General features: G+C 64.3%; 1 long non-coding RNA gene across 2 annotated transcripts in view; it reads right to left on the bottom strand.

Annotated features, from left to right (window-relative positions):
- Positions 1 to 19,174, bottom strand: part of LOC133082417 (uncharacterized) — a 358,686-nt gene extending 339,512 nt beyond the window's left edge. For both annotated transcript variants that reach the window (XR_009698951.1, XR_009698950.1), the window contains exons 1-3: positions 19,106 to 19,174; positions 11,673 to 11,746; positions 4,238 to 4,311 (exon numbers count right to left, since the gene is read on the bottom strand). This is a non-coding gene — a long non-coding RNA (uncharacterized LOC133082417). The remainder of the gene's footprint in view (positions 1 to 4,237; positions 4,312 to 11,672; positions 11,747 to 19,105) is intronic.
- Between the last annotated feature and the right edge of the window lie 5,623 nt (positions 19,175 to 24,797).

Raw genomic sequence — 24,797 nt, 5'->3', positions numbered from 1 at the left:
GGCGACCAGTCAGACCGCGTAGCTACGTCAGGACCCGGCCCCAAGGAAAGGCTCTGCCCACCTAAGATCGCCTGACAACGTGTCGGGCGACTCACAGGCGCGAAAGGAAAGGGGCGCGGGGCGGGTTTCAGCACCCTTCCAGGAGGGGTACGTGTGGAGGGAGGGAGGGGTCCAGCCTGGAGACTTGCTCCCAGTCGGAAGCCCTCCCCCCACACCGCACCCCGCCCCGGGACCTGACCCCCAAACCAGCCCACCACCCACCCCCGCCCGGGCAGGTAAGAGCTGGGCAAAGGGCAGGAACGAGCCGCCCCACAGCTTGTTCCAGAAGCGGCCTATCGGGTCAGCCGGGGACTCGAAGGCACCGCCGTGTGCCCAGGAGTATGCACCTCGTTCCTGGCCTTGGCAGACAAGCTGGATGAGGGGTGGTCATGGGGGAGAGGGCAAGGGGGGGAGGCGTTTCTCTCAGTCCAACAGAGGTGAGCTTCAGGCAGCTTCTTCAGACCTCTTCTGCTTGATTCCCTGGCTGGGCTGCAGGTGCAAGCACAGGGCCGAGACCTGGAGAGCCAGGCCGGAATGCAAGCCGGGGCCTTTCCTTCTCGTCGCTGAACTGAGGCTCAGGGCCTCGTGGGGAGAATGCTGAAGCCTGCTGCAAATGCACGGCCCGGGGGTCCACTCGGCGGGGCTCTGCTCAGCTCCTCTCCTCTCGTGTCCTGCCCTCTCCTCTCCGGGAGCTGGGTCCGGGAGCCCTCGGGACGGATCGGTACGGATCGGGACGGGACGGGACGGGACAGGCCAGGCCAGGCCTGGGCCAGAATCCCGGAGACCCTGGGAGATGGCACCGCAGCCACCGATTAGACTCTTCGGCTCAGGTGAAGGGCTCCTTCTGCGGTGGCTCCTGCGTCCCGCCAGCGCCGTCCCCTTCTGGACTCGGACTGCCAGCTCTCGCTGGGCCTCGGGAGCCCTCGGCACTGGGTAGCCAGGCTCCACGTGTCGTCTCTGAGCTGGACACAAGAAGGTCACTGGGCCCGCCTCGGCCGCTGCCGCCAAGGGCGGCAGAACTCCCGTTGCCCGCGGTGGTCTCTGGCTGGGCCGCACCGTGGCCCAGAGAGGCCTCCGGGGCCCTGGGCCCGCCCAGGCCGAACCTGCTCTGGCTCCGAGGGGAAGGGGCACGCGGCCAAATGGCCGCAGAACCCCGGCCTGGCCTCCTTCGGAGCAGCTTCCTCTAGGCCCGCCCAGACGTGGCGGCCACCAGGGTCCACCGAGACTCCACTTCCTGTAGCCCCACACGCCAGGCGGCCGGGCTGTGCGCCCTGTGCCACTGCCCGTCTCTGGAGCCTCCACGGCACCGCCGGGCCTTGGGCCATGCTTCCCGCCCCTTCCCAGGCGGAGCTCTTGACTTCCCGGGGCCACTGTCCAGTGTTCCCGACTTCAATCCCTTGTCACTCCTCCCCAGGAAGGGACGGTACAGGGTTCACGGGATCGGCGGACCCGTTCCTCTTGATGGCAGTGTTGCACCACGAACGGCAACCTGCCCTTCCCCTTCCCCTCCCCCAGGCCCTCTCCCTCTGCCCTTTGCCGAGGGAAAAATGAAATGCCAACCCCTGCCCAACCTGGCAAAAGCAAGATGGCTCATCAACCTGCCCACTTCAGAGGGGTGCGCCTCAAAGTCCGGCCCTCCATCCTGCGGGGCCTCGTCTCTGTGGGGTCCTCTTAGCCTGCCTTTATGACTCCCCATCCAGGCACCCAGCCGTGGACCGGCAGCTGTGTCTTTCGCAACCCACATTTGCCTAAGACCTCGGGAAACACTCTGAGTGTGAGCACAGAGATCCAGTCACGTCCGGCCGGTGCCTGGCGAGGCTCCTTCTCACCAGTCACCGAGGGGCAAGCAGCCCGACGCAAAGGGCCAGCAGCCCACAGGCACAGACGCGGTGCGGGGCGAGCTCGGCCTCCTATGGCAAGACGATGGACGGCCCCCGAGGACCTGGCTCTTCTCCCACGGCGGCCCGGGGGCGGGGGGTGGGAGTGGGGTTTGGTGTTCAGGCGTGGACGGTGGCACACACGGGTCAGTCGGGAGGGCGGCCGGGCGCTGCCCCAGAGACGCCGGAGCGGGTCAGTCTCCTGACACCGCCCAGGGCAAGGCCAGGGATGGGAAGACACCCCCGGGGTGGGTGTGTGGGTGGGTGTAGGCGCCCGCCAACTCGCTGTGCTTTACACCTCGGAGCGACTGGGAGCCACCGGGGACTCCCCCTTAGTTTCTTTCCGCTGCACTGGGGAAGGTGGTTTAGACACAGGTTCCTGCCCTTAAGCATCCTCTCAAGGCCCGCCTGGTTGCGCTGACTTGGGTGGAGGGCGGGGTGGGCCACTGGGGACACTGCTGCCACCGGCCCCACCCATGTTGGCTGAAGGAACACACTCTGGATGCCAAGTGCTCCAGGGACACGAGGCCTTGGAAAGAGAAGAGAGCCCTGGTCCACCGCCGCCTCGGGAAGCACCACGCGTCCTCCGTGTTGGAAAGAATCGGAGGGACGGGACGGGACGGGACGGGACGGGATCGCGTCTTCTCTCCTTCCCCCTCGGTTTTGTTTTGTTTGTTTTCTTTTTTAATTATTTATTTATTTTTGGCTGTGTTGGGTCTTCGTTTCTGTGCGAGGGCTTTCTCCAGTTGCGGCGAGTGGGGGCCACTCTTCATCGCGGTGCGCGGGCCTCTCACTGTCGCGGCCTCTCCCGTTGCGGAGCACAGGCCCCAGATGCGCAGGCTCAGTAGTTGTGGCTCACGGGGCTTAGTTGCTCCGCGGCATGTGGGATCTTCCCAGATCAGGGCTCGAACCCGTGTCCCCTGCATTGGCAGGCAGATTCTCAACCACTGCGCCACCAGGGAAGCCCCCTTCCCTCGGTTTTGTCTCAGCACGCCTTCCTCTCTTTCTCTAACTCCGAATCTGCTGTGCCTCCGGGCCTTGGCAATTCTTTCAAGCCGCGGTACTGAGGTGCGTCGAGGAAAGAAAACCCAAAAGAGCCCCGCCGTGCTGAGTGCACGTCTTCCGGGACCCACGCCCCACGCCGGGGGACTTGACTCGACGCCCACATATTACCGTGAAGGGCTCATGGGATGGCCAAACAGGGTCCTGTGGAAGGCAGGGTCACCCCAGAAATGCCACGCTGCCCTTGTTGCTCGAACCCTGCCTCCGCCCTTTGGTAACCACGAAACGTCAGCCACGCCGCCGACCCGTGTGCCGTGACGCCTCGCTAAACCACGGCGCCACACGCTCACCAGCCCGCCTGGAGAAGCCTTCAATCACTTTGAGCCAGGGTAGGAGGCGTCCTCCTCACGGCAAGACTGTTTCAACAGAAGACAGGAGGGAGAAGGAAGAAACAGAGACAGAAAGAAAACACCTCCGGCTGCTGGTCACGCACCCACTCAGGCGACATTTCCCACACGGAAGAAGGGACGTCCACCTCCTGAAAGGCCCCACACCGTCAAGTTCCTTGGTTTGTCAAGAGGCAGACTTGCGGAGCGCAAGCAGCCCTACAGCGGGCTGCCCCGAGCCAAACCTCCACGCCGCCCAGCGGGCGCCCCCTCTTCATAATCCCGCAAGGGCACGTTCCCGAGTCCTTCCTGGCTTGGTGGAGGGCCATGGTGGAGAGAGCTGGGCCCAAGAGCGAGCAGGAGAGGACGGGAGGAACAGCTATCACGGGGCTCCACTCAAAGCACAGGAGGCAAAAAGCCCACGAGGCCTGGCTCTCCCTCACACGGTCTCCCACCGCCGGCCGCCACGTCGGGCCGGGCTGGCACTGCTGCTTCTCAGGGGTGAGGTGGGGCGCCGAGTGATCACGTCACCGGCGGCTGGCTTCACGGAGCCTGGAGCCCAGACCGGGTCCCGGTCCCGGTGCCGGTGCAAGCGGCCCGGGCCCGATCCCTTTCCACTCTCCCCGCTCCCGCAGGACACTGACCTCAAATGCTACGTACCGATCACCTAGGGTAACCGTACACAGATGCTCTAGATGCTCGTCCATGCACCCTTTTCTTCCGGCTCCCCAGTCAGGACCTGACTCGAGAGCCTTTCCTACCATGGCCAAGAACTCCGGCACAGTACACCCGTGTCCCGTGCCACGATTCCACTTGGGAGTCCCTGCTTCTTGAGCCTTGCTGAATGAACTACCAGAATCACTGACGTTTTCCTATGGTGAAATAGACTCTTTCGGAAGAGGGAAGGGAAGAGAACACAGAGCACGCACTCACCCAGAACACCAGCGCCTGGAGATGACCGACGTCCCCGATTTCCCTCCTCCTCCTTTCCTTCCGCTCTGCCTCCTCTGCAACGAGAGAGAGCCGAACGCCCATCACTCAGTGTGGGACCGCCACGGTGCCGGTGAACGGGGAGGGGGGGGGGAAGAAAGGGGGGGAGGGTCCGCGTACACCCCCGCCCGCGCAACCTCGAGAGAGAGTGCCTTCGGTTCCTATTCCTACCGGCACCCCCGGGTCAACAAAAACTTCCGAACAAGGCGCAAGCGTGAAGAATCAACTCCACTCGTCCTTCGGAAATGGCACGGATGCCATCCGAGGCAGGGGGGCCGTCAGACGGAAGCAGTTTGTACACAAAGAAGTGTGTCCGGTGAAACCCTTGATTCCCGTCATCCCCCAAAGTCTCTTTCCGGTGGGAAGCACAGCCATCACCCTGGCGTTTACAGGCGCGGAGCTCGTCTCCTCGGCTCTGCACCCGTGGGACTATGGCGGGACACCCCTAGGTATCTTGGCAAGCCCACGCGTGTCCTCCACAACTGACCAGCCGTTCCTAGGACGCGTGGGTCAACGGGCACCGACTCGTCTCCCCTCTGGCCGCACACAGGTCCACCGCATGGACTTTCCGGGCATAAGGGCACGTGCTCTGGGACGTGTCCCCACTTGAGATTTACCCTGCTCCTCTCCTCTGGGTGGACGCTGACGCCGGAAAACGTACCCCGGTCACGCTCACCCGCACCCTGGTAACGACGACTCAGTGGCCCGCGCCTCACAGCCAGTTCCGTGGGAGACAGAAGAGGAGAGGAAGGAACAAGGCGGAAGCCTAGCGTCCAAAGAGGAGGGGCACGTGAGATACCCTATGCTCCTGCCTCCAGGCACAGACAAGGGTACCCTACCCTGGGCAGCTGTCCGAAAAGAAACGGAGGGGACCTAGCAGGACACGGCGTTGACTCCGCACAGACGTGCCAACGCCACGGCACGCCTATAGTGCCGTGAGAGCAGCCGAAAAGGCAGAAGACTACCTATCACTACGTGAGCCTGGTGGGGTCAGGGAGCAGGCGACATGCACACAGCCCTCTCGGCCCGTTGCTTTCACCCGCATTCAACCCGGGAGCATACATACGCACGCAAAAATGACGTGTGCTTCCCTCCGCAGACGGGGCGGGGGGGGGGGCGGACAACTTGGGAGCGGCCATCAAGCAACGGTGAGAGCTTTGGCTTTGATTGGGAGAAAGTCCTATCCACAGCGGCACCCCCGAGGCGGTTACAGGGAAAACGTACAAGGGACGTTTTGTACACGCTCTATAAGCGTACATACACACGCGTACACACGACGCACGCGTGATACGCACGCGCGCCCAGGCACACGTTTGTGTACCTGCGTGTTTACGAATGAACGAGTGGAGCAGGGAACGAGTGAATGAACCGACGAACGAGTGGGGGGTCTGAGGCTAGAGTACAGACACAGTCCCATGGAGAGCTCCCCAGAAGGGTCTGCTGAACTGACGGCCCTCCCCAAGGTCATCTGCCTGTGTGGATGCAGGGGAGCCACTGGATCTACACCTGTCCCAGCAACTCCAAACCACCTCCCTGCACCCCCTACCCCGGGCACTCCATGGCAGAGTGACTGCCTGACACCCCTGGAGGTGAGCAGGGGCAATCTGCCCCAGCTCCCTGGGTCCCCGTCACTTCCTCCCGCTGCATAGTGGCCTAGACCCTCTCGGGCCTGCTCCTGAGCCCTTCAGCCAGTTCACGCAGCTGGATGAGAACAGCAGACAGGGAACCACGCAAGAAGAGGAGAAACCCAGCTCCTTGTGCCACCTCTAGCTCTGAATCAATGTCCCGAGAGAGCTAGGATTCTGCCCGACACGACCCAGATGGATGCCCGTCCCCAGGTGTGCAGACATGACAGGGTCCCGGTCGCCAGGACATGTGGGCCAGGCAACGTGGCCTCAAAACAACTCCCAGAGGGATGCGGAGATGGACCCACCGATGCACGGATTCCTTGGGATGTCCTTACCTGTGCGCTCCTACTGCCAAGGAGAAGCCCCAAAAGGAAGAGACACCACCTCCCCCAATCCCCCAGTAGGGCCAACCCCACTCGGAAGGCTTGGATGGCTCTTGGGCCTCCCTGGGCCTTTTTTGATCCGCAAAGGGTGGAGGGAGAGGCCGCGCTCGCAAGGGTGCTGGGCATTTCTGGAGCAACAGTGCCATCAAGCGGAAGCTTTTTGAGCACGGCCTCCAGCCCCTGCCTCTGGATACTGTGGGGAAGGCCTGTGACGGGAGGAGGGCTGGCTTTGGAGCACTCAGAGGATTCCCGGGCCGAACCTGGCCGCCGGGCAGGCCTCCAGAGTAGGTGTGGAAGCGACACGCGGTGGGGTTCGGGGCCGGGCTCGCCCACCGAGGAGCCCCGGGCGGCCAGGCCCGCCGCGCTCCCCACCCTCGGGGCCGGGCCTCGGCAGCCGCCATGTTCAGGAACAAGGAGCTGAAGCTCCCACCCCAGGGCATCTGGCCCCTGGATCCTGGCTCTCCCTGCAGGAGCGAGGTCGGCCAGTGGGGTCCCTGGGGTCTCAGGGCCACCGGGGACCCAGGACCCGTGGCCGGTGCCCCGGCGGAGGCCCCGGGCCCAGCCACCGTGGACCACGGGGAAAGGGGAGGAGGTGGCCGCCCTGTCCCCTGTCGGGGGCAGCACCCTGCAGACAGCCTGGAGAACGTTTCCTCATTAGTGCTTGGTCCCAGACGCAGACGAGGAAGAGTAATGCAGGGGCACTGCACGTTCCTCTCTCAGTTCGAGCTGTGTTTCGGTTTGTTTACTTTTTGCTCCCGCCAGAGAAAGTCCGGGTCCCAGGCCCCGCAGGATCCCGTGAGGCCCTTCCTGTGCCGTAGGACACAGGGTACCCAGGACCCACTCGCGATGGGATGGAAGTGGGCCACGATCGGTACGCAGAGAGGGACGGCACCCGTCCGCAGCAGGGGGATCCAGGTCCGTTTTCCGCACTCGAGCTCACCTCGGGAACAGGAACTTTGCGGCCGGGGGACGCCCTGTTCCTCGGCCTCCCTCCCCGTGGAGGACCCGGGGGTCCTCTTGTTTGGGGAAGACTCCTGGGATTTTTCACAAGCGGCTCCACGTTCTGCAGATGCAGCCGTTGGCCCTGGCCAGAGGGGCACACTGAGAGCACCTGCGGCCGGCGACCAGTCAGACCGCGTAGCTACGTCAGGACCCGGCCCCAAGGAAAGGCTCTGCCCACCTAAGATCGCCTGACAACGTGTCGGGCGACTCACAGGCGCGAAAGGAAAGGGGCGCGGGGCGGGTTTCAGCACCCTTCCAGGAGGGGTACGTGTGGAGGGAGGGAGGGGTCCAGCCTGGAGACTTGCTCCCAGTCGGAAGCCCTCCCCCCACACCGCACCCCGCCCCGGGACCTGACCCCCAAACCAGCCCACCACCCACCCCCGCCCGGGCAGGTAAGAGCTGGGCAAAGGGCAGGAACGAGCCGCCCCACAGCTTGTTCCAGAAGCGGCCTATCGGGTCAGCCGGGGACTCGAAGGCACCGCCGTGTGCCCAGGAGTATGCACCTCGTTCCTGGCCTTGGCAGACAAGCTGGATGAGGGGTGGTCATGGGGGAGAGGGCAAGGGGGGGAGGCGTTTCTCTCAGTCCAACAGAGGTGAGCTTCAGGCAGCTTCTTCAGACCTCTTCTGCTTGATTCCCTGGCTGGGCTGCAGGTGCAAGCACAGGGCCGAGACCTGGAGAGCCAGGCCGGAATGCAAGCCGGGGCCTTTCCTTCTCGTCGCTGAACTGAGGCTCAGGGCCTCGTGGGGAGAAAGCTGAAGCCTGCTGCAAATGCACGGCCCGGGGGTCCACTCGGCGGGGCTCTGCTCAGCTCCTCTCCTCTCGTGTCCTGCCCTCTCCTCTCCGGGAGCTGGGTCCGGGAGCCCTCGGGACGGATCGGTACGGATCGGGACGGGACGGGACGGGACAGGCCAGGCCAGGCCTGGGCCAGAATCCCGGAGACCCTGGGAGATGGCACCGCAGCCACCGATTAGACTCTTCGGCTCAGGTGAAGGGCTCCTTCTGCGGTGGCTCCTGCGTCCCGCCAGCGCCGTCCCCTTCTGGACTCGGACTGCCAGCTCTCGCTGGGCCTCGGGAGCCCTCGGCACTGGGTAGCCAGGCTCCACGTGTCGTCTCTGAGCTGGACACAAGAAGGTCACTGGGCCCGCCTCGGCCGCTGCCGCCAAGGGCGGCAGAACTCCCGTTGCCCGCGGTGGTCTCTGGCTGGGCCGCACCGTGGCCCAGAGAGGCCTCCGGGGCCCTGGGCCCGCCCAGGCCGAACCTGCTCTGGCTCCGAGGGGAAGGGGCACGCGGCCAAATGGCCGCAGAACCCCGGCCTGGCCTCCTTCGGAGCAGCTTCCTCTAGGCCCGCCCAGACGTGGCGGCCACCAGGGTCCACCGAGACTCCACTTCCTGTAGCCCCACACGCCAGGCGGCCGGGCTGTGCGCCCTGTGCCACTGCCCGTCTCTGGAGCCTCCACGGCACCGCCGGGCCTTGGGCCATGCTTCCCGCCCCTTCCCAGGCGGAGCTCTTGACTTCCCGGGGCCACTGTCCAGTGTTCCCGACTTCAATCCCTTGTCACTCCTCCCCAGGAAGGGACGGTACAGGGTTCACGGGATCGGCGGACCCGTTCCTCTTGATGGCAGTGTTGCACCACGAACGGCAACCTGCCCTTCCCCTTCCCCTCCCCCAGGCCCTCTCCCTCTGCCCTTTGCCGAGGGAAAAATGAAATGCCAACCCCTGCCCAACCTGGCAAAAGCAAGATGGCTCATCAACCTGCCCACTTCAGAGGGGTGCGCCTCAAAGTCCGGCCCTCCATCCTGCGGGGCCTCGTCTCTGTGGGGTCCTCTTAGCCTGCCTTTATGACTCCCCATCCAGGCACCCAGCCGTGGACCGGCAGCTGTGTCTTTCGCAACCCACATTTGCCTAAGACCTCGGGAAACACTCTGAGTGTGAGCACAGAGATCCAGTCACGTCCGGCCGGTGCCTGGCGAGGCTCCTTCTCACCAGTCACCGAGGGGCAAGCAGCCCGACGCAAAGGGCCGGCAGCCCACAGGCACAGACGCGGTGCGGGGCGAGCTCGGCCTCCTATGGCAAGACGATGGACGGCCCCCGAGGACCTGGCTCTTCTCCCACGGCGGCCCGGGGGCGGGGGGTGGGAGTGGGGTTTGGTGTTCAGGCGTGGACGGTGGCACACACGGGTCAGTCGGGAGGGCGGCCGGGCGCTGCCCCAGAGACGCCGGAGCGGGTCAGTCTCCTGACACCGCCCAGGGCAAGGCCAGGGATGGGAAGACACCCCCGGGGTGGGTGTGTGGGTGGGTGTAGGCGCCCGCCAACTCGCTGTGCTTTACACCTCGGAGCGACTGGGAGCCACCGGGGACTCCCCCTTAGTTTCTTTCCGCTGCACTGGGGAAGGTGGTTTAGACACAGGTTCCTGCCCTTAAGCATCCTCTCAAGGCCCGCCTGGTTGCGCTGACTTGGGTGGAGGGCGGGGTGGGCCACTGGGGACACTGCTGCCACCGGCCCCACCCATGTTGGCTGAAGGAACACACTCTGGATGCCAAGTGCTCCAGGGACACGAGGCCTTGGAAAGAGAAGAGAGCCCTGGTCCACCGCCGCCTCGGGAAGCACCACGCGTCCTCCGTGTTGGAAAGAATCGGAGGGACGGGACGGGACGGGACGGGACGGGACGGGACGGGATCGCGTCTTCTCTCCTTCCCCCTCGGTTTTGTTTTGTTTGTTTTCTTTTTTAATTATTTATTTATTTTTGGCTGTGTTGGGTCTTCGTTTCTGTGCGAGGGCTTTCTCCAGTTGCGGCGAGTGGGGGCCACTCTTCATCGCGGTGCGCGGGCCTCTCACTGTCGCGGCCTCTCCCGTTGCGGAGCACAGGCCCCAGATGCGCAGGCTCAGTAGTTGTGGCTCACGGGGCTTAGTTGCTCCGCGGCATGTGGGATCTTCCCAGATCAGGGCTCGAACCCGTGTCCCCTGCATTGGCAGGCAGATTCTCAACCACTGCGCCACCAGGGAAGCCCCCTTCCCTCGGTTTTGTCTCAGCACGCCTTCCTCTCTTTCTCTAACTCCGAATCTGCTGTGCCTCCGGGCCTTGGCAATTCTTTCAAGCCGCGGTACTGAGGTGCGTCGAGGAAAGAAAACCCAAAAGAGCCCCGCCGTGCTGAGTGCACGTCTTCCGGGACCCACGCCCCACGCCGGGGGACTTGACTCGACGCCCACATATTACCGTGAAGGGCTCATGGGATGGCCAAACAGGGTCCTGTGGAAGGCAGGGTCACCCCAGAAATGCCACGCTGCCCTTGTTGCTCGAACCCTGCCTCCGCCCTTTGGTAACCACGAAACGTCAGCCACGCCGCCGACCCGTGTGCCGTGACGCCTCGCTAAACCACGGCGCCACACGCTCACCAGCCCGCCTGGAGAAGCCTTCAATCACTTTGAGCCAGGGTAGGAGGCGTCCTCCTCACGGCAAGACTGTTTCAACAGAAGACAGGAGGGAGAAGGAAGAAACAGAGACAGAAAGAAAACACCTCCGGCTGCTGGTCACGCACCCACTCAGGCGACATTTCCCACACGGAAGAAGGGACGTCCACCTCCTGAAAGGCCCCACACCGTCAAGTTCCTTGGTTTGTCAAGAGGCAGACTTGCGGAGCGCAAGCAGCCCTACAGCGGGCTGCCCCGAGCCAAACCTCCACGCCGCCCAGCGGGCGCCCCCTCTTCATAATCCCGCAAGGGCACGTTCCCGAGTCCTTCCTGGCTTGGTGGAGGGCCATGGTGGAGAGAGCTGGGCCCAAGAGCGAGCAGGAGAGGACGGGAGGAACAGCTATCACGGGGCTCCACTCAAAGCACAGGAGGCAAAAAGCCCACGAGGCCTGGCTCTCCCTCACACGGTCTCCCACCGCCGGCCGCCACGTCGGGCCGGGCTGGCACTGCTGCTTCTCAGGGGTGAGGTGGGGCGCCGAGTGATCACGTCACCGGCGGCTGGCTTCACGGAGCCTGGAGCCCAGACCGGGTCCCGGTCCCGGTGCCGGTGCAAGCGGCCCGGGCCCGATCCCTTTCCACTCTCCCCGCTCCCGCAGGACACTGACCTCAAATGCTACGTACCGATCACCTAGGGTAACCGTACACAGATGCTCTAGATGCTCGTCCATGCACCCTTTTCTTCCGGCTCCCCAGTCAGGACCTGACTCGAGAGCCTTTCCTACCATGGCCAAGAACTCCGGCACAGTACACCCGTGTCCCCGTGCCACGATTCCACTTGGGAGTCCCTGCTTCTTGAGCCTTGCTGAATGAACTACCAGAATCACTGACGTTTTCCTATGGTGAAATAGACTCTTTCGGAAGAGGGAAGGGAAGAGAACACAGAGCACGCACTCACCCAGAACACCAGCGCCTGGAGATGACCGACGTCCCCGATTTCCCTCCTCCTCCTTTCCTTCCGCTCTGCCTCCTCTGCAACGAGAGAGAGCCGAACGCCCATCACTCAGTGTGGGACCGCCACGGTGCCGGTGAACGGGGAGGGGGGGGGGAAGAAAGGGGGGGAGGGTCCGCGTACACCCCCGCCCGCGCAACCTCGAGAGAGAGTGCCTTCGGTTCCTATTCCTACCGGCACCCCCGGGTCAACCAAAAACTTCCGAACAAGGCGCAAGCGTGAAGAATCAACTCCACTCGTCCTTCGGAAATGGCACGGATGCCATCCGAGGCAGGGGGGCCGTCAGACGGAAGCAGTTTGTACACAAAGAAGTGTGTCCGGTGAAACCCTTGATCCCGTCATCCCCCAAAGTCTCTTTCCGGTGGGAAGCACAGCCATCACCCTGGCGTTTACAGGCGCGGAGCTCGTCTCCTCGGCTCTGCACCCGTGGGACTATGGCGGGACACCCCTAGGTATCTTGGCAAGCCCACGCGTGTCCTCCACAACTGACCAGCCGTTCCTAGGACGCGTGGGTCAACGGGCACCGACTCGTCTCCCCTCTGGCCGCACACAGGTCCACCGCATGGACTTTCCGGGCATAAGGGCACGTGCTCTGGGACGTGGCCCACTTGAGATTTACCCTGCTCCTCTCCTCTGGGTGGACGCTGACGCCGGAAAACGTACCCCGGTCACGCTCACCCGCACCCTGGTAACGACGACTCAGTGGCCCGCGCCTCACAGCCAGTTCCGTGGGAGACAGAAGAGGAGAGGAAGGAACAAGGCGGAAGCCTAGCGTCCAAAGAGGAGGGGCACGTGAGATACCCTATGCTCCTGCCTCCAGGCACAGACAAGGGTACCCTACCCTGGGCAGCTGTCCGAAAAGAAACGGAGGGGACCTAGCAGGACACGGCGTTGACTCCGCACAGACGTGCCAACGCCACGGCACGCCTATAGTGCCGTGAGAGCAGCCGAAAAGGCAGAAGACTACCTATCACTACGTGAGCCTGGTGGGGTCAGGGAGCAGGCGACATGCACACAGCCCTCTGCGGCCCGTTGCTTTCACCCGCATTCAACCCCGGGAGCATACATACGCACGCAAAAATGACGTGTGCTTCCCTCCGCAGACGGGGCGGGGGGGGGGGCGGACAACTTGGGAGCGGCCATCAAGCAACGGTGAGGGCTTTGGCTTTGATTGGGAGAAAGTCCTATCCACAGCGGCACCCCCGAGGCGGTTACAGGGAAAACGTACAAGGGACGTTTTGTACACGCTCTATAAGCGTACATACACACGCGTACACACGACGCACGCGTGATACGCACGCGCGCCCAGGCACACGTTTGTGTACCTGCGTGTTTACGAATGAACGAGTGGAGCAGGGAACGAGTGAATGAACCGACGAACGAGTGGGGGGTCTGAGGCTAGAGTACAGACACAGTCCCATGGAGAGCTCCCCAGAAGGGTCTGCTGAACTGACGGCCCTCCCCAAGGTCATCTGCCTGTGTGGATGCAGGGGAGCCACTGGGATCTACACCTGTCCCAGCAACTCCAAACCACCTCCCTGCACCCCCTACCCCGGGCACTCCATGGCAGAGTGACTGCCTGACACCCCTGGAGGTGAGCAGGGGCAATCTGCCCCAGCTCCCTGGGTCCCCGTCACTTCCTCCCGCTGCCATAGTGGCCTAGACCCTCTCGGGCCTGCTCCTGAGCCCTTCAGCCAGTTCACGCAGCTGGATGAGAACAGCAGACAGGGAACCACGCAAGAAGAGGAGAAACCCAGCTCCTTGTGCCACCTCTAGCTCTGAATCAATGTCCCGAGAGAGCTAGGATTCTGCCCGACACGACCCAGATGGATGCCCGTCCCCAGGTGTGCAGACATGACAGGGTCCCGGTCGCCAGGACATGTGGGCCAGGCAACGTGGCCTCAAAACAACTCCCAGAGGGATGCGGAGATGGACCCACCGATGCACGGATTCCTTGGGATGTCCTTACCTGTGCGCTCCTACTGCCAATGAGAAGCCCCAAAAGGAAGAGACACCACCTCCCCCAATCCCCCAGTAGGGCCAACCCCACTCGGAAGGCTTGGATGGCTCTTGGGCCTCCCTGGGCCTTTTTTGATCCGCAAAGGGCGGAGGGAGAGGCCGCGCTCGCAAGGGTGCTGGGCATTTCTGGAGCAACAGTGCCATCAAGCGGAAGCTTTTTGAGCACGGCCTCCAGCCCCTGCCTCTGGATACTGTGGGGAAGGCCTGTGACGGGAGGAGGGCTGGCTTTGGAGCACTCAGAGGATTCCCGGGCCGAACCTGGCCGCCGGGCAGGCCTCCAGAGTAGGTGTGGAAGCGACACGCGGTGGGGTTCGGGGCCGGGCTCGCCCACCGAGGAGCCCCGGGCGGCCAGGCCCGCCGCGCTCCCCACCCTCGGGGCCGGGCCTCGGCAGCCGCCATGTTCAGGAACAAGGAGCTGAAGCTCCCACCCCAGGGCATCTGGCCCCTGGATCCTGGCTCTCCCTGCAGGAGCGAGGTCGGCCAGTGGGGTCCCTGGGGTCTCAGGGCCACCGGGGACCCAGGACCCGTGGCCGGTGCCCCGGCGGAGGCCCCGGGCCCAGCCACCGTGGACCACGGGGAAAGGGGAGGAGGTGGCCGCCCTGTCCCCTGTCGGGGGCAGCACCCTGCAGACAGCCTGGAGAACGTTTCCTCATTAGTGCTTGGTCCCAGACGCAGACGAGGAAGAGTAATGCAGGGGCACTGCACGTTCCTCTCTCAGTTCGAGCTGTGTTTCGGTTTGTTTACTTTTTGCTCCCGCCAGAGAAAGTCCGGGTCCCAGGCCCCGCAGGATCCCGTGAGGCCCTTCCTGTGCCGTAGGACACAGGGTACCCAGGACCCACTCGCGATGGGATGGAAGTGGGCCACGATCGGTACGCAGAGAGGGACGGCACCCGTCCGCAGCAGGGGGATCCAGGTCCGTTTTCCGCACTCGAGCTCACCTCGGGAACAGGAACTTTGCGGCCGGGGGACGCCCTGTTCCTCGGCCTCCCTCCCCGTGGAGGACCCGGGGGTCCTCTTGTTTGGGGAAGACTCCTGGGATTTTTCACAAGCGGCTCCACGTTCTGCAGATGCAGCCGTTGGCCCTGGCCAGAGGGGCACACTGAGAGCACCTGCGGCCGGCGACCAGTCAGACCGCGTAGCTACGTCAGGACCCGGCCCCAAGGAAAGGCTCTGCCCACCTAAGATCGCCTGACAACGTGTCGGGCGACTCACAGGCGCGAAAGGAAAGGGGCGCGGGGCGGGTTTCAGCACCCTTCCAGGAGGGGTACGTGTGGAGGGAGGGAGGGGTCCAGCCTGGAGACTTGCTCCCAGTCGGAAGCCCTCCCCCCACACCGCACCCCGCCCCGGGACCTGACCCCCAAACCAGCCCACCACCCACCCCCGCCCGGGCAGGTAAGAGCTGGGCAAAGGGCAGGAACGAGCCGCCCCACAGCTTGTTCCAGAAGCGGCCTATCGGGTCAGCCGGGGACTCGAAGGCACCGCCGTGTGCCCAGGAGTATGCACCTCGTTCCTGGCCTTGGCAGACAAGCTGGATGAGGGGTGGTCATGGGGGAGAGGGCAAGGGGGGGAGGCGTTTCTCTCAGTCCAACAGAGGTGAGCTTCAGGCAGCTTCTTCAGACCTCTTCTGCTTGATTCCCTGGCTGGGCTGCAGGTGCAAGCACAGGGCCGAGACCTGGAGAGCCAGGCCGGAATGCAAGCCGGGGCCTTTCCTTCTCGTCGCTGAACTGAGGCTCAGGGCCTCGTGGGGAGAAAGCTGAAGCCTGCTGCAAATGCACGGCCCGGGGGTCCACTCGGCGGGGCTCTGCTCAGCTCCTCTCCTCTCGTGTCCTGCCCTCTCCTCTCCGGGAGCTGGGTCCGGGAGCCCTCGGGACGGATCGGTACGGATCGGGACGGGACGGGACGGGACAGGCCAGGCCAGGCCTGGGCCAGAATCCCGGAGACCCTGGGAGATGGCACCGCAGCCACCGATTAGACTCTTCGGCTCAGGTGAAGGGCTCCTTCTGCGGTGGCTCCTGCGTCCCGCCAGCGCCGTCCCCTTCTGGACTCGGACTGCCAGCTCTCGCTGGGCCTCGGGAGCCCTCGGCACTGGGTAGCCAGGCTCCACGTGTCGTCTCTGAGCTGGACACAAGAAGGTCACTGGGCCCGCCTCGGCCGCTGCCGCCAAGGGCGGCAGAACTCCCGTTGCCCGCGGTGGTCTCTGGCTGGGCCGCACCGTGGCCCAGAGAGGCCTCCGGGGCCCTGGGCCCGCCCAGGCCGAACCTGCTCTGGCTCCGAGGGGAAGGGGCACGCGGCCAAATGGCCGCAGAACCCCGGCCTGGCCTCCTTCGGAGCAGCTTCCTCTAGGCCCGCCCAGACGTGGCGGCCACCAGGGTCCACCGAGACTCCACTTCCTGTAGCCCCACACGCCAGGCGGCCGGGCTGTGCGCCCTGTGCCACTGCCCGTCTCTGGAGCCTCCACGGCACCGCCGGGCCTTGGGCCATGCTTCCCGCCCCTTCCCAGGCGGAGCTCTTGACTTCCCGGGGCCACTGTCCAGTGTTCCCGACTTCAATCCCTTGTCACTCCTCCCCAGGAAGGGACGGTACAGGGTTCACGGGATCGGCGGACCCGTTCCTCTTGATGGCAGTGTTGCACCACGAACGGCAACCTGCCCTTCCCCTTCCCCTCCCCCAGGCCCTCTCCCTCTGCCCTTTGCCGAGGGAAAAATGAAATGCCAACCCCTGCCCAACCTGGCAAAAGCAAGATGGCTCATCAACCTGCCCACTTCAGAGGGGTGCGCCTCAAAGTCCGGCCCTCCATCCTGCGGGGCCTCGTCTCTGTGGGGTCCTCTTAGCCTGCCTTTATGACTCCCCATCCAGGCACCCAGCCGTGGACCGGCAGCTGTGTCTTTCGCAACCCACATTTGCCTAAGACCTCGGGAAACACTCTGAGTGTGAGCACAGAGATCCAGTCACGTCCGGCCGGTGCCTGGCGAGGCTCCTTCTCACCAGTCACCGAGGGGCAAGCAGCCCGACGCAAAGGGCCGGCAGCCCACAGGCACAGACGCGGTGCGGGGCGAGCTCGGCCTCCTATGGCAAGACGATGGACGGCCCCCGAGGACCTGGCTCTTCTCCCACGGCGGCCCGGGGGCGGGGGGTGGGAGTGGGGTTTGGTGTTCAGGCGTGGACGGTGGCACACACGGGTCAGTCGGGAGGGCGGCCGGGCGCTGCCCCAGAGACGCCGGAGCGGGTCAGTCTCCTGACACCGCCCAGGGCAAGGCCAGGGATGGGAAGACACCCCCGGGGTGGGTGTGTGGGTGGGTGTAGGCGCCCGCCAACTCGCTGTGCTTTACACCTCGGAGCGACTGGGAGCCACCGGGGACTCCCCCTTAGTTTCTTTCCGCTGCACTGGGGAAGGTGGTTTAGACACAGGTTCCTGCCCTTAAGCATCCTCTCAAGGCCCGCCTGGTTGCGCTGACTTGGGTGGAGGGCGGGGTGGGCCACTGGGGACACTGCTGCCACCGGCCCCACCCATGTTGGCTGAAGGAACACACTCTGGATGCCAAGTGCTCCAGGGACACGAGGCCTTGGAAAGAGAAGAGAGCCCTGGTCCACCGCCGCCTCGGGAAGCACCACGCGTCCTCCGTGTTGGAAAGAATCGGAGGGACGGGACGGGACGGGACGGGACGGGACGGGATCGCGTCTTCTCTCCTTCCCCCTCGGTTTTGTTTTGTTTGTTTTCTTTTTTAATTATTTATTTATTTTTGGCTGTGTTGGGTCTTCGTTTCTGTGCGAGGGCTTTCTCCAGTTGCGGCGAGTGGGGGCCACTCTTCATCGCGGTGCGCGGGCCTCTCACTGTCGCGGCCTCTCCCGTTGCGGAGCACAGGCCCCAGATGCGCAGGCTCAGTAGTTGTGGCTCACGGGGCTTAGTTGCTCCGCGGCATGTGGGATCTTCCCAGATCAGGGCTCGAACCCGTGTCCCCTGCATTGGCAGGCAGATTCTCAACCACTGCGCCACCAGGGAAGCCCCCTTCCCTCGGTTTTGTCTCAGCACGCCTTCCTCTCTTTCTCTAACTCCGAATCTGCTGTGCCTCCGGGCCTTGGCAATTCTTTCAAGCCGCGGTACTGAGGTGCGTCGAGGAAAGAAAACCCAAAAGAGCCCCGCCGTGCTGAGTGCACGTCTTCCGGGACCCACGCCCCACGCCGGGGGACTTGACTCGACGCCCACATATTACCGTGAAGGGCTCATGGGATGGCCAAACAGGGTCCTGTGGAAGGCAGGGTCACCCCAGAAATGCCACGCTGCCCTTGCTGCTCGAACCCTGCCTCCGCCCTTTGGTAACCACGAAACGTCAGCCACGCCGCCGACCCGTGTGCCGTGACGCCTCGCTAAACCACGGCGCCACACGCTCACCAGCCCGCCTGGAGAAGCCTTCAATCACTTTGAGCCAGGGTAGGAGGCGTCCTCCTCACGGCAAGACTGTTTCAACAGAAGACAGGAGGGAGAAGGAAGAAACAGAGACAGAAAGAAAACACCTCCGGCTGCTGGTCACGCACCCACTCAGGCGACATTTCCCACACGGAAGAAGGGACGTCCACCTCCTGAAAGGCCCCACACCGTCAAGTTCCTTGGTTTGTCAAGAGGCAGACTTGCGGAGCGCAAGCAGCCCTACAGCGGGCTGCCCCGAGCCAAACCTCCACGCCGCCCAGCGGGCGCCCCCTCTTCATAATCCCGCAAGGGCACGTTCCCGAGTCCTTCCTGGCTTGGTGGAGGGCCATGGTGGAGAGAGCTGGGCCCAAGAGCGAGCAGGAGAGGACGGGAGGAACAGCTATCACGGGGCTCCACTCAAAGCACAGGAGGCAAAAAGCCCACGAGGCCTGGCTCTCCCTCACACGGTCTCCCACCGCCGGCCGCCACGTTGGGCCGGGCTGGCACTGCTGCTTCTCAGGGGTGAGGTGGGGCGCCGAGTGATCACGTCACCGGCGGCTGGCTTCACGGAGCCTGGAGCCCAGACCGGGTCCCGGTCCCGGTGCCGGTGCAAGCGGCCCGGGCCCGATCCCTTTCCACACTCCCCGCTCCCGCAGGACACTGACCTCAAATGCTACGTACCGATCACCTAGGGTAACCGTACACAGATGCTCTAGATGCTCGTCCATGCACCCTTTTCTTCCGGCTCCCCAGTCAGGACCTGACTCGAGAGCCTTTCCTACCATGGCCAAGAACTCCGGCACAGTACACCCGTGTCCCCGTGCCACGATCCCACCTGGGAGTCCCTGCTCCTTGAGCCTTGCTGAATGAACTACCAGAATCACTGACTTTTTCCTATGGTGAAATAGACTCTTTCGGAAGAGGGAAGGGAAGAGAACACAGAGCACGCACTCACCCAGAACACCAGCGCCTGGAGATGACCGACGTCCCCGATTTCCCTCCTCCTCCTTTCCTTCCGCTCTGCCTCCTCTGCAACGAGAGAGAGCCGAACGCCCATCACTCAGTGTGGGACCGCCACGGTGCCGGTGAACGGGGAGGGGGGGGGGAAGAAAGGGGGGGAGGGTCCGCGTACACCCCCGTCCGCGCAACCTCGAGAGAGAGTGCCTTCGGTTCCTATTCCTACCGGCACCCCCGGGTCAACCAAAAACTTCCGAACAAGGCGCAAGCGTGAAGAATCAACTCCACTCGTCCTTCGGAAATGGCACGGATGCCATCCGAGGCAGGGGGGCCGTCAGACGGAAGCAGTTTGTACACAAAGAAGCGTGTCCGGTGAAACCCTTGATCCCGTCATCCCCCAAAGTCTCTTTCCGGTGGGAAGCACAGCCATCACCCTGGCGTTTACAGGCGCGGAGCTCGTCTCCTCGGCTCTGCACCCGTGGGACTATGGCGGGACACCCCTAGGTATCTTGGCAAGCCCACGCGTGTCCTCCACAACTGACCAGCCGTTCCTAGGACGCGTGGGTCAACGGGCACCGACTCGTCTCCCCTCTGGCCGCACACAGGTCCACCGCATGGACTTTCCGGGCATAAGGGCACGTGCTCTGGGACGTGGCCCACTTGAGATTTACCCTGCTCCTCTCCTCTGGGTGGACGCTGACGCCGGAAAACGTACCCCGGTCACGCTCACCCGCACCCTGGTAACGACGACTCAGTGGCCCGCGCCTCACAGCCAGTTCCGTGGGAGACAGAAGAGGAGAGGAAGGAACAAGGTGGAAGCCTAGCGTCCAAAGAGGAGGGGCACGTGAGATACCCTATGCTCCTGCCTCCAGGCACAGACAAGGGTACCCTACCCTGGGCAGCTGTCCGAAAAGAAACGGAGGGGACCTAGCAGGACACGGCGTTGACTCCGCACAGACGTGCCAACGCCACGGCACGCCTATAGTGCCGTGAGAGCAGCCGAAAAGGCAGAAGACTACCTATCACTACGTGAGCCTGGTGGGGTCAGGGAGCAGGCGACATGCACACAGCCCTCTGCGGCCCGTTGCTTTCACCCGCATTCAACCCCGGGAGCATACATACGCACGCAAAAATGACGTGTGCTTCCCTCCGCAGACGGGGCGGGGGTGGGGGGGACAACTTGGGAGCGGCCATCGAGCAACGGTGAGGGCTTTGGCTTTGATTGGGAGAAAGTCCTATCCACAGCAGCACCCCCGAGGCGGTTACAGGGAAAACGTACAAGACAAGGGACGTTTTGTACACGCTCTATAAGCGTATGTACAAGCGCGTACACACGACGCACGCGTGATACGCACGCGCGCCCAGGCACACGTTTGTGTACCTGCGTGTTTACGAATGAACGAGTGGAGCAGGGAACGAGTGAATGAACCGACGAACGAGTGGGGGGTCTGAGGCTAGAGTACAGACACAGTCCCATGGAGAGCTCCCCAGAAGGGTCTGCTGAACTGACGGCCCTCCCCAAGGTCATCTGTCTGTGTGGATGCAGGGGAGCCACTGGGATCTACACCTGTCCCAGCAACTCCAAACCACCTCCCTGCACCCCCTACCCCGGGCACTCCATGGCAGAGTGACTGCCTGACACCCCTGGAGGTGAGCAGGGGCAATCTGCCCCAGCTCCCTGGGTCCCCGTCACTTCCTCCCGCTGCCATAGTGGCCTAGACCCTCTCGGGCCTGCTCCTGAGCCCTTCAGCCAGTTCACGCAGCTGGATGAGAACAGCAGACAGGGAACCACGCAAGAAGAGGAGAAACCCAGCTCCTTGTGCCACCTCTAGCTCTGAATCAATGTCCCGAGAGAGCTAGGATTCTGCCCGACACGACCCAGATGGATGCCCGTCCCCAGGTGTGCAGACATGACAGGGTCCCGGTCGCCAGGACATGTGGGCCAGGCAACGTGGCCTCAAAACAACTCCCAGAGGGATGCGGAGATGGACCCACCGATGCACGGATTCCTTGGGATGTCCTTACCTGTGCGCTCCTACTGCCAAGGAGAAGCCCCAAAAGGAAGAGACACCACCTCCCCCAATCCCCCAGTAGGGCCAACCCCACTCGGAAGGCTTGGATGGCTCTTGGGCCTCCCTGGGCCTTTTTTGATCCGCAAAGGGCGGAGGGAGAGGCCGCGCTCGCAAGGGTGCTGGGCATTTCTGGAGCAACAGTGCCATCAAGCGGAAGCTTTTTGAGCACGGCCTCCAGCCCCTGCCTCTGGATACTGTGGGGAAGGCCTGTGACGGGAGGAGGGCTGGCTTTGGAGCACTCAGAGGATTCCCGGGCCGAACCTGGCCGCCGGGCAGGCCTCCAGAGTAGGTGTGGAAGCGACACGCGGTGGGGTTCGGGGCCGGGCTCGCCCACCGAGGAGCCCCGGGCGGCCAGGCCCGCCGCGCTCCCCACCCTCGGGGCCGGGCCTCGGCAGCCGCCATGTTCAGGAACAAGGAGCTGAAGCTCCCACCCCAGGGCATCTGGCCCCTGGATCCTGGCTCTCCCTGCAGGAGCGAGGTCGGCCAGTGGGGTCCCTGGGGTCTCAGGGCCACCGGGGACCCAGGACCCGTGGCCGGTGCCCCGGCGGAGGCCCCGGGCCCAGCCACCGTGGACCACGGGGAAAGGGGAGGAGGTGGCCGCCCTGTCCCCTGTCGGGGGCAGCACCCTGCAGACAGCCTGGAGAACGTTTCCTCATTAGTGCTTGGTCCCAGACGCAGACGAGGAAGAGTAATGCAGGGGCACTGCACGTTCCTCTCTCAGTTCGAGCTGTGTTTCGGTTTGTTTACTTTTTGCTCCCGCCAGACAGAGTCCGGGTCCCAGGCCCCGCAGGATCCCGTGAGGCCCTTCCTGTGCCGTAGGACACAGGGTATCCAGGACCCACTCGCGATGGGATGGAAGTGGGCCACGATCGGTACGCAGAGAGGGACGGCACCCGTCCGCAGCAGGGGGATCCAGGTCCGTTTTCCGCACTCGAGCTCACCTCGGGAACAGGAACTTTGCGGCCGGGGGACGCCCTGTTCCTCGGCCTCCCTCCCCGTGGAGGACCCGGGGGTCCTCTTGTTTGGGGAAGACTCCTGGGATTTTTCACAAGCGGCTCCACGTTCTGCAGATGCAGCCGTTGGCCCTGGCCAGAGGGGCACACTGAGAGCACCTGCGGCCGGCGACCAGTCAGACCGCGTAGCTACGTCAGGACCCGGCCCCAAGGAAAGGCTCTGCCCACCTAAGATCGCCTGACAACGTGTCGGGCGACTCACAGGCGCGAAAGGAAAGGGGCGCGGGGCGGGTTTCAGCACCCTTCCAGGAGGGGTACGTGTGGAGGGAGGGAGGGGTCCAGCCTGGAGACTTGCTCCCAGTCGGAAGCCCTCCCCCCACACCGCACCCCGCCCCGGGACCTGACCCCCAAACCAGCCCACCACCCACCCCCGCCCGGGCAGGTAAGAGCTGGGCAAAGGGCAGGAACGAGCCGCCCCACAGCTTGTTCCAGAAGCGGCCTATCGGGTCAGCCGGGGACTCGAAGGCACCGCCGTGTGCCCAGGAGTATGCACCTCGTTCCTGGCCTTGGCAGACAAGCTGGATGAGGGGTGGTCATGGGGGAGAGGGCAAGGGGGGGAGGCGTTTCTCTCAGTCCAACAGAGGTGAGCTTCAGGCAGCTTCTTCAGACCTCTTCTGCTTGATTCCCTGGCTGGGCTGCAGGTGCAAGCACAGGGCCGAGACCTGGAGAGCCAGGCCGGAATGCAAGCCGGGGCCTTTCCTTCTCGTCGCTGAACTGAGGCTCAGGGCCTCGTGGGGAGAAAGCTGAAGCCTGCTGCAAATGCACGGCCCGGGGGTCCACTCGGCGGGGCTCTGCTCAGCTCCTCTCCTCTCGTGTCCTGCCCTCTCCTCTCCGGGAGCTGGGTCCGGGAGCCCTCGGGACGGATCGGTACGGATCGGGACGGGACGGGACGGGACAGGCCAGGCCAGGCCTGGGCCAGAATCCCGGAGACCCTGGGAGATGGCACCGCAGCCACCGATTAGACTCTTCGGCTCAGGTGAAGGGCTCCTTCTGCGGTGGCTCCTGCGTCCCGCCAGCGCCGTCCCCTTCTGGACTCGGACTGCCAGCTCTCGCTGGGCCTCGGGAGCCCTCGGCACTGGGTAGCCAGGCTCCACGTGTCGTCTCTGAGCTGGACACAAGAAGGTCACTGGGCCCGCCTCGGCCGCTGCCGCCAAGGGCGGCAGAACTCCCGTTGCCCGCGGTGGTCTCTGGCTGGGCCGCACCGTGGCCCAGAGAGGCCTCCGGGGCCCTGGGCCCGCCCAGGCCGAACCTGCTCTGGCTCCGAGGGGAAGGGGCACGCGGCCAAATGGCCGCAGAACCCCGGCCTGGCCTCCTTCGGAGCAGCTTCCTCTAGGCCCGCCCAGACGTGGCGGCCACCAGGGTCCACCGAGACTCCACTTCCTGTAGCCCCACACGCCAGGCGGCCGGGCTGTGCGCCCTGTGCCACTGCCCGTCTCTGGAGCCTCCACGGCACCGCCGGGCCTTGGGCCATGCTTCCCGCCCCTTCCCAGGCGGAGCTCTTGACTTCCCGGGGCCACTGTCCAGTGTTCCCGACTTCAATCCCTTGTCACTCCTCCCCAGGAAGGGACGGTACAGGGTTCACGGGATCGGCGGACCCGTTCCTCTTGATGGCAGTGTTGCACCACGAACGGCAACCTGCCCTTCCCCTTCCCCTCCCCCAGGCCCTCTCCCTCTGCCCTTTGCCGAGGGAAAAATGAAATGCCAACCCCTGCCCAACCTGGCAAAAGCAAGATGGCTCATCAACCTGCCCACTTCAGAGGGGTGCGCCTCAAAGTCCGGCCCTCCATCCTGCGGGGCCTCGTCTCTGTGGGGTCCTCTTAGCCTGCCTTTATGACTCCCCATCCAGGCACCCAGCCGTGGACCGGCAGCTGTGTCTTTCGCAACCCACATTTGCCTAAGACCTCGGGAAACACTCTGAGTGTGAGCACAGAGATCCAGTCACGTCCGGCCGGTGCCTGGCGAGGCTCCTTCTCACCAGTCACCGAGGGGCAAGCAGCCCGACGCAAAGGGCCGGCAGCCCACAGGCACAGACGCGGTGCGGGGCGAGCTCGGCCTCCTATGGCAAGACGATGGACGGCCCCCGAGGACCTGGCTCTTCTCCCACGGCGGCCCGGGGGCGGGGGGTGGGAGTGGGGTTTGGTGTTCAGGCGTGGACGGTGGCACACACGGGTCAGTCGGGAGGGCGGCCGGGCGCTGCCCCAGAGACGCCGGAGCGGGTCAGTCTCCTGACACCGCCCAGGGCAAGGCCAGGGATGGGAAGACACCCCCGGGGTGGGTGTGTGGGTGGGTGTAGGCGCCCGCCAACTCGCTGTGCTTTACACCTCGGAGCGACTGGGAGCCACCGGGGACTCCCCCTTAGTTTCTTTCCGCTGCACTGGGGAAGGTGGTTTAGACACAGGTTCCTGCCCTTAAGCATCCTCTCAAGGCCCGCCTGGTTGCGCTGACTTGGGTGGAGGGCGGGGTGGGCCACTGGGGACACTGCTGCCACCGGCCCCACCCATGTTGGCTGAAGGAACACACTCTGGATGCCAAGTGCTCCAGGGACACGAGGCCTTGGAAAGAGAAGAGAGCCCTGGTCCACCGCCGCCTCGGGAAGCACCACGCG

Source organism: Eubalaena glacialis, chromosome X (assembly GCF_028564815.1).
Source record: "Eubalaena glacialis isolate mEubGla1 chromosome X, mEubGla1.1.hap2.+ XY, whole genome shotgun sequence".
In the NCBI taxonomy this organism is placed as follows: domain Eukaryota; kingdom Metazoa; phylum Chordata; class Mammalia; order Artiodactyla; family Balaenidae; genus Eubalaena; species Eubalaena glacialis.
This window is presented reverse-complemented; position numbering and strand designations above follow the sequence as displayed.